Below are 9959 nucleotides of genomic sequence, written 5' to 3' on the forward strand. Positions count from 1 at the left end.
CAGGAAGTAAGTTGAAGGAAATTATTTGTGAGGTAGTAGCTGGATGTCAGCTGCTTGAGTTTGCATAGTAGCCTGCCTAACACATTATGTAGGCTACACATGTTGTGGCAGGAACCTCTCGATACATCTGTTTCTTCTGTACTCTTCATGTTTTATCTTCTAACACACCATGCCTCACCTTATCTTCTAAGAACACACCATGCCTCACCTTATCTTCTAAGAACACACCATGCCTCAGCTTATCTTCTAACACACCATGCCTCACCTTATCTTCTAAGAACACACCATGCCTCACTTTATCTTCTAAGAACACACCATGCCTCACCTTATCTTCTAAGAACACACCATGCCTCACTTTATCTTCTAAGAACACACCATGCCTTACCTTATCTTCTAAGAACACACCATGTTTCACCTTAACTTGTAAGAACACATCATGCCTCACCTTATCTTCCAAGATCACACCATGCCTCACCTTATCTTCCAAGAACACACCATGCCTCACCTTATCTTCTAAGAACACACCATGCCTCACTTTATCTTCTAAGAACACATCATGCCTCACCTTATCTTCCAAGAACACACCATGCCTCACCTTATCTTCTAAGAACACACCATGCTTCACCTTATCTTCAAAGAACACACCATGCCTCACTTTATCTTCTAAGAACACACCATGCTTCACCTTATCTTCTAAGAACACATCATGCCTCACCTTATCTTCCAAGAACACACCATGCTTCACCTTATCTTCTAAGAACACACCATGCCTTACCTTATCTTCTAAGAACACACCATGCTTCACCTTAACTTGTAAGAACACATCATGCCTCACCTTATCTTCCAAGAACACACCATGCTTCACCTTATCTTCTAAGAACACACCATGCCTCACCTTATCTTCTAAGAACACATCATGCCTCACCTTATCTTCCAAGAACACACCATGCCTCACCTTATCTTCTAAGAACACACCATGCCTCACTTTATCTTCTAAGAACACATCATGCCTCACCTTATCTTCCAAGAACACACCATACCTCACCTTATCTTCTAAGAACACACCATGCTTCACCTTATCTTCTAAGAACACGCCATGCCTCACTTTATCTTCTAAGAACACACCATGCTTCACCTTATCTTCCAAGAACACACCATGCCTCACCTTAGGACCAAGCCATTTGAGGAGCAATAATTCATATGCATAATAAAATCTACACACACAAACAGCAAGGTTGACCAAAATAGACACCGGCGGTAAAGTTTCTGTCAATGGATGGCCCATGACTAGTAACTCCTTTTTAATACTGTACCTTTACGACTTCAACCACAAGGGATCGACCATCGCATGAACCTTTTGTCTTAATATGGGTATATGGACACCATCCAATACAAGTGTAAGTGTTGATGCCACAGGAGGTTGGTGGCACCTTAATTGGGGAGGATGGACTCATTGTAATGCCTGGAGCGAAATAAGTGGAAGGGTATGAAATACATTAAACACATGGTTTCCATGTGTTTGATGCCATTCCATTTGCTCTGTTCCAGCCATTATTATGAGCCGTCCTCCCCTCAGCAGCCTCCACTGGTTGATGCATAATATAAACACTTGTTTAAAGCAGTCGTAAATTTAATTAATTATTGTGGCAGTAATTGTGACCATAAATAGTTTATTTTCAAGGTTTATTTTTGCATAAAGGGATACATTATTAGAGCGTGTAATTGAGCGGTAGTTTTCTCACTATGGAGTTTACCGTTCAGTATCAGTAGTCCTACAAGAACTACAACTAAGTTCATATCCCAAAGTATTCACAATTATCACAATTGCCATTTACCACCATATACCAGTACTGCTTATTTAAATTCTGTATGTAAACTAATTCTCCATCAGGAACATTATTGACTGACACATTTCTCTCCCTTTAAATCATATGCTCTTGTTAGCATACAGCAGTAAACTCATCAAACACTAACAGTTATGAAAAATAAAATGTATCTTAGTAACAACATGTTACCTAGTCAGAGTCAACAGAAAGGCAGGACTTCAAACATGGTGTGTAAACTGAAGGGTTTATATACACTGCTCAAAAAAATAAAGGGAACACTTAAACAACACTTCCTAGATCTGAATGAATGAAATAATCTTATTAAATACTTTTTTCTTTACATAGTTGAATGTGCTGACAACAAAATCACACAAAAATAATAAATGGAAATCCAATTTATCAACCCATGGAGGTCTGGATTTGGAGTCACACTCAAAATTAAAGTGGAAAACCACACTACAGGCTGATCCAACTTTGATGTAATGTCCTTAAAACAAGTCAAAATGAGGCTCAGTAGTGTGTGTGGCCTCCACGTGCCTGTATGACCTCCCTACAACGCCTGGGCATGCTCCTGATGAGGTGGCAGATGGTCTCCTGAGGGATCTCCTCCCAGACCTGGACTAAAGCATCCGCCAACTCCTGGACAGTCTGTGGTGCAATGTGGCGTTGGTGGATGGAGCGAGACATGATGTCCCAGATGTGCTCAATTGGGTTCAGGTCTGGGGAACGGGCGGGCCAGTCCATAGCATCAATGCCTTCCTCTTGCAGGAACTGCTGACACACTCCAGCCACATGAGGTCTAGCATTGTCTTGCATTAGGAGGAACCCAGGGCCAACCGCACCAGCATATGGTCTCACAAGGGGTCTGAGGATCTCATCTCGGTACCTAATGGCAGTCAGGCTACCGCTGGCGAGCACATGGAGGTGCGGCCCCCCAAAGAAATGCCACCCCACACCATGACTGACCCACCGCCAAACCGGTGTCACGACTCCCGCCGAAGTCGGCCCCTCTCCTTGTTCGGGCGGCGTTCGGCGGTCGACGTCACCAGCTTACTAGTTGCCACCGATCGATGTTTCACTGTTTGTTTGGTTTTGTCTTTATTGTGTACACCTGTTTTTGATTTTCCCTAATTATGTTCATTATTTAAACCTCTGCATTTCCTGTTTGTCTTGTCGGTGATTGTTTCCTGTTTTGTGTGGTTGGAGGTGTTTCTCCGCACTATGTATTTTCCGATGAGAAGATTTATTGATTTTTCAAGTACACACGTTTGTTTACATTGATCCCTGTGTCCTGCGCCTGACTCCTCTACTTCTCTAAAATAAAACCATTACAGAATCACCGACCAGCTATGGAGTCAGCAGGAGCAGCCAGCCCTCCGATTCATATAGAGGAGCGCGTTCAGCAGCATCCAGCGTCTCATGACTTCCATGGATTGCGTGCTGCAGACCATGGAGAGAGTGGAGAGAACAAGATGTCCCGTCAACCCAGCAACACCACCACCAGTCGCACCAACACCAGTTGCACCTCCTGATAAACACATTTCTACCCATCCTCCGTCTGTATCCAGTGGGATTCGGCTCTCGCTCCCAGGAGCGTATGATGGAACAGCTGCCGGGTGCCAGGGGTTCCTACTCCAGCTGGAGCTCTACCTGGCGGCTGTCCAGCCGGCACCATCGGGAAGCGAGAGAGTGAGCGCTCTCATCTCCTGTCTGACTGGTAAAGCCCTGGAGTGGGCCACCGCCATCTGGGAAGAGAAAGGCCCGACTCTGGAGGACTACGAGGACTTCTCCCGCCGCTTTCGGGCAGTATTTGATCATCCACCAGAAGGGAGAGCGGCGGGAGAGCACTTGTTACATTTAAGACAGGAGATGAGGAGCGCTCAGGAGTTTGCACTGGACTTTAGGACTCTGGCGGCTGGTGCGGGATGGAATGAACGGGCCCTGATCGATCACTACAGGTGTAGTTTGTGAGAGGACGTTCGTAGGGAGCTAGCCTGCAGGGACAGCACCATCCACCTGGACCAGCTGGTGGACTTATCGATCCAGCTGGATAATCGGCTGGCCTCCTGCGGACGTCCGGATCGGGGTCCGTTGGTTCCATCCCCCAATCCCTTAGATCCAACTCCTATGGAGTTGGGAGGGGCTGGTACTAGGGAGACCGGAGGGGAAACCATTCCAGGCACTAGAGGTGACCGCAGAGGGCACACTGCTGGTCAGTGCTGGGGAGGTTTTCCAGGGAGTCGAGGTGGTAGGCGGAACACTGGTGGTTCATCTCAGGTGAGTAGGCACACGACTCACCCAGACCCCCCTGTTGCTCACATGTGGTTATCTATAGGATTTCCGGGGTTTTCCCCGCATTCCCAGCATAAGGCGCTAGTAGATTCAGGCGCAGCTGGGAACTTTATTGATCGGTCCTTAGCCCATAGATTAGGGATTCCTATTGTTCCTGTTGATGTTCCCTTCCCTGTACATGCCCTAGATAGTCGTCCGTTGGGGTCGTGGCTAATTAGGGAGGTCACAGCTCCCATTGCTATGGTAATGCAGGGGAGTTATGAAGAGAGTATTAGTCTCTTTCTGATTGACGCTCCTGCGTTTCCCGTTGTGTTGGGTCTTCCCTGGTTGGCTTCTCATGATCCTATTATTTCGTGGCAACAGAGGGTTCTCAAGGGATGGTCCAGTCAGTGTTCGGGGAGGTGTTTAGGTGTTTCCTTAGGTGCCACTACGGTGGAAAGTCCAAACCAGGTTTCCACCATGCACATTCCTCCCGAATATGCCGATTTGGTAATCGCCTTCTGTAAAAGGAAGGCGACTCAATTACCACCCCATCGACCGGGGGATTGTGCGATAAATCTCCTGGAGGGCGCTGCACTTCCCAGGAGTCACGTGTATCCTCTGTCACAGGAGGAGACGGCGGCTATGGAAACATATGTCGCTGAATCTCTGGGACAGGGATACATTCGGCCCTCCATTTCAACTGTCTCCTCGAGTTTCTTTTTTGTGAAGAAAAAGGATGGTGGTTTACGCCCGTGCATTGACTATCGAGGTTTGAACCAGATCACTGTTAAATACAGTTACCCACTGCCTCTGATCGCCAGTATGACAGAGTCATTGCTCGGGGCGCGATTCTTCACAAAATTGGACCTCAGGAGCGCGTACAACCTGGTGCGTATCAAGGGGAGGGGATGAGTGGAAGACGGCATTTAGCACCACTTCTGGGCACTATGAGTACCTCGTCATGCCGTATGGGTTAATGAATGCTCCATCTGTCTTCCAATCATTTGTGGATGAGATCTTCAGATAATATACTCCACTACCCGCGCTGAGCATGTGTCTCTTGTACGAATGGTGCTTGGTCAACTGTTGGAGCATGACCTTTACGTCAAGGCAGAGAAATGTCTGTTCTTTCAACAGTCCGTCTCCTTCCTTGGGTACCGTTTGTCCGCGTCAGGGGTGGAGATGGAGACTGACCGTATTTCAGCAGTGCGTAGTTGGCTGACTCCAACCACGGTAAAGGAGGTGCAGCGGTTTTTAGGGTTTGCCAACTACTACCGGAGGTTTATCCGTGGTTTTGGTCAGTTGGCGGCTCCCATTACCTCCTTAATGAAGGGGGGACCGGTGCGATTGCGGTGGTCGGCTGAGGCGGACAGAGCTTTTGGTAACCTGAAGGCTCCGTTTACCACGGCTCCAGTGCTAGCGCATCCTGATCCCTCCTTAGCGTTCATAGTTGAGGTGGACGCATCCGAGGCTGGAATAGGGGCTGTGCTATCTCAGCGCTTGGGTAAACCACCAAAACTCTGCCCCTGTGCTTTCTTCTCGAAGAAGCTCAGCCCGGCGGAACAAAACTATGATGTGGGGGATAGGGAGTTGTTAGCTGTTGTCAGGGCTCTGAAAGCGTGGAGACATTGGCTCGAGGGGGCTAGACACCCTTTCCTCATTTGGACTGACCACCGAAATCTGGAGTACATTCGGGCAGCGAGGAGACTGAACCCTCGCCAGGCTACGTGGGCTATGTTTTTCACACGCTTTAATTTCACTCTTTCTTACAAACCAGGTTCCCAGAACGTCAAGGCAGACGCACTGTCCTGGCTGTATGATACAGAGGAGCGGTCCACAGAGCCCACTCCCATAATCCCAGCTTCATGCCTGGTAGCACCGGTGGTATGGGAGGTGGACGCGGACATCGAACAGGCGTCACGTGCTGAACCCACCCCCTCCCAGTGCCCCGTTGGGCGCGTGTACGTGCCGTTTGATGTTCGCGATCGTTTGATCTGTTGGGCCCACACATCACCCTCCTCTGGTCATCCTGGTATCGGTCGGACGGTGCGCTGCCTTACGGGGAAGTACTGGTGGCCCACGTTAGCCAAGGACGTGAGGGTTTATGTATCCTCCTGTTCGGTATGCGCACAGTGCAAGGCACCTAGACATCTACCCAGAGGGAAATTACAACCCCTTCCCGTTCCGCAACGACCGTGGTCACACCTATCGGTGGATTTCGTGACGGATCTTCCCCCGTCACGGGGTAACACTACGATCCTGGTCGTTGTGGATCGGTTTTCTAAGTCCTGCCGTCTCCTTCCTTTGCCCGGTCTCCCTACGGCTCTACAGACTGCGGAGGCCCTGTTTACCCATGTATTCCGGCACTACGGGGTGCCTGAGGATATAGTGTCTGATCGGGGTCCCCAATTTACGTCTAGATTCTGGAGGACGTTTATGGAACGCCTGGGGGTCTCGGTCAGTCTTACCTCAGGGTTCCACCCCGAAAGTAACGGGCAGGTGGAAAGAGTCAACCAAGAGGTGGGTAGGTTTCTGCGGTCCTATTGCCAGGACCGGCCGGGAGAGTGGGCATCATTTATCCCCTGGGCGGAGATGGCCCAAAATTCCCTGCGCCACTCTTCCACTAACCTTACCCCTTTTCAGTATGTGCTAGGGTATCAGCCGGTCCTGGCACCATGGCATCAGAGCCAGATCGAGGCTCCTGCGGTGGATGAATGGTTTCGGCACTCGGAGGAGACGTGGAACGCTGCCCATGTACGTCTTCAACGAGCCATCAGGCGGCAAAAGGCGAGTGCCAACAGCCACCGCAGTGAGGCCCCGGTTTATGCACCGGGGGATCGAGTCTGGCTCTCGACCCGAAACCTGCCCCTTCACCTGCCCTGCCGGAAGCTGGGTCCGCGGTTTGTGGGGCCATTTAAAGTCCTGAGGAGATTGAACGAGGTTTGTTATAGGTTACAACTCCCCCGATTATCATATTAACCCCTCGTTCCATGTTTCTCTCCTCAGGCCGGTGGTGGCTGGTCCACTCCAGCAGTCGGAGGTGCGGGAGGTTCGAGGGGGCCCCGGCGTATACAGTACGAGCCCTTATGGACTCTAGACGTCGGGCGAGGGGCCTTCAGTACCTCGTGGAGTGGGAGGGGTACGGCCCGGAGGAGCGAAGCTGGGTACTGGCGGAGGACATCCTGGACCCATCATTAATCCAGGATTTTCACTGCTTCCGTCCGGATCGCCCTGCTCCCCGTCTTCCGGGTCGTCCCCGAGGCCGGTGTCGGCGCGCTGCTGGAGCCGCGCATCAGGAGGGGGGTACTGTCACGACTCCTGCCGAAGTCGGCCCCTCTCCTTGTTCGGGCGGCGTTCGGCGGTCGACGTCACCGGCTTACTAGTTGCCACCGATCGATGTTTCACTGTTTGTTTGGTTTTGTCTTTATTGTGTACACCTGTTTTTGATTTTCCCTAATTATGTTCATTATTTAAACCTCTGCATTTCCTGTTTGTCTTGGCGGTGATTGTTTCCTGTTTTGTGTGGTTGGAGGTGTTTCTCCGCACTATGTATTTTCCGATGAGAAGATTTATTGATTTTTCAAGTAAACATGTTTGTTTACATTGATCCCTGTGTCCTGCGCCTGACTCCTCTACTTCTCTAAAAGAAAACCATTACAACTGGTCATGCTGGAGGATGTTGCAGGCAGCAGAACGTTCTCCACGGCGTCTCCAGACTCTGTCACGTCTGTCACATGCTCAGTGTGAACCTGCTTTCATCTGTGAAAAGCACAGGACGCCAGTGGTGAATTTGCCAATCTTGGTGTTCTCTGGCAAATGCCAAACGTCCTGCACGGTGTTGGGCTGTAAGCACAACCCCCACCTGTGGACGTCGGGCCCTCATACCACCCTCATGGAGTCTGTTTCTGACCGTTTGAGCAGACACATGCACATTTGTGGCCTGCTGGAGGTCATTTTGCAGGGCTCTGGCAGTGCTCCTCCTGCTCCTCCTTGCACAAAGGCGGAGGTAGCGGTCCTGCTGCTGGGTTGTTGCCCTCCTACGGCCTCCTCCACGTCTCCTGATGTACTGGCCTGTCTCCTGGTAGCGCCTCCATGCTCTGGACACTACGCTGACAGACACAGCAAACCTTCTTGCCACAGCTCGCATTGATGTGCCATCCTGGATGAGCTGCACTACCTGAGCCACTTGTGTGGGTTGTAGACTCCGTCTCATGCTACCACTAGAGTGAAAGCACCGCCAGCATTCAAAAGTGACCAAAACATCAGCCAGGAAGCATAGGAACTGAGAAGTGGTCTGTGGTCTCCACCTGCAGAACCACTCCTTTATTGGGGGTGTCTTGCTTATTGCCTATAATTTCCACCTGTGGTCTATTCCATTTGCACAACAGCATGTGAAATTTATTGTCAATCAGTGTTGCTTCCTAAGTGGACAGTTTGATTTCACAGAAGTGTGATTGACTTGGAGTTACATTGTGTTGTTTAAGTGTTCCCTTTATTTTTTTGAGCAGTATATTTAATGAGTTTCACAGAACTGTCCTTGCTGGAGAAATGATCATGGGATTTACTACAATGACATTTCTCTAATTATACCAACTGACCAGTTTAAAACAAATTATCTAAATTCATGAGAAAACGTGTATAAAAGTCATGGTTGTTGGAAACGTGTTCCAGCTCACACCTATTCTCTTGTTCTGCAGTTGGCCCTGAGATGATAGCTTCAGGCCAGATGTCCTCATCAGCGATTCCCTGTCATGAAGAAAAATGACTTTTGCTCCACCACTTCACTCAGCATCGCTTTGTGAAGGATGAACCACTCCTGTGTCTCCCAGACTAGTGAGATCACCAATGTGACAGCAGATCTATCGGGGGGCCATGAGATATGAGAGGTGGTGGTGATTGTACTCATCACAGGACCTCTCTCTTTGGTCACTATTATGATCTCCTTCCAGGTCAACAGTGAACTACGCACCGTCAGCAACTATTTCCTGCTGATCCTGGGGATGGCTTCTATGAAACTCTATGCTGTTTACATCATCATGGGACACTGGGGCCTGGGCCAGTTACATCTGGCTGGCTGTGGACTATGTGGCTCTGTCATGAACCTGCTGGTCATCAGCTTCGACCGCTTCTACTCCGTCATCAGACCTCTCAGCTACATGGCCGGGCAGCCGGCCTGGGCAGCGTCCTTCATCCTGTGAGGGCCAGCCATCCTGTTCTGGCCCCAAGTGGTGGGCAGGTCCTCGCAGGACAAGGGTGACTGCTCTATCCCGTTCCTGACCGAGCTTGCTCTCACATTCGGTATGGCCATCGCTGCCTTCTAGCTTCCTGTCACTATCATGGGCATCCTGTACTGGAAGACCTACTAGGAGATTGAGAAGCAAGCCCAGGGTCTGGAGGGGCTGCTGGGGTCTGGGAGCATTGGAGGGGCCTCCCATGGAGGGGCTGTTTACTCCAGCAGCACCAAGAGCAGTGCGAGCAGGTCCAGAGAGGTGTCTGCTGGCAGGGAACAGAGCAGTGAGGGGTCTCAGGGCTGCTTCCCTGTGAGAGAGGAGCCTAAGCAGAGCAGGGAGAGGAGAATAGCAACACCAGGGGTAGCTAGAGGGAGGGCTGCAGAGACAGCACCTGTAATGTAGATGAGGAAGAACCTACTGTCTCTTCCTCAGAGGAAGAACCAGTTCAAAAGCAGCAGGGGGCAAGCGCTAATACAAGCCCTAAAACCATGATCCCTCTAAGAGACGTCCAGAGCAGGGACACTGGAGGGACCCACAAACCCCTAACGTCTAGGGCAAGGGACAGTGCAGCTGGCCCACAGGGCAGGCAGTCCTCCCTGAGAGGCTCCATATCTTCAGACTCCAGACA

General features: G+C 50.2%; 1 pseudogene; it reads left to right on the plus strand.

The window, feature by feature from the left end:
* Window positions 1–8905: 8905 nt before the first annotated feature.
* On the plus strand, window positions 8906–9733 carry LOC123725106 (muscarinic acetylcholine receptor M3-like; annotated as a pseudogene).
* The last annotated feature ends 226 nt before the right edge of the window (window positions 9734–9959 follow it).

Source organism: Salmo salar, chromosome 11 (genome assembly GCF_965601325.2).
Source record: "Salmo salar chromosome 11, fSalSal1, whole genome shotgun sequence".
Classification (NCBI taxonomy): Eukaryota; Metazoa; Chordata; class Actinopteri; order Salmoniformes; family Salmonidae; genus Salmo; species Salmo salar.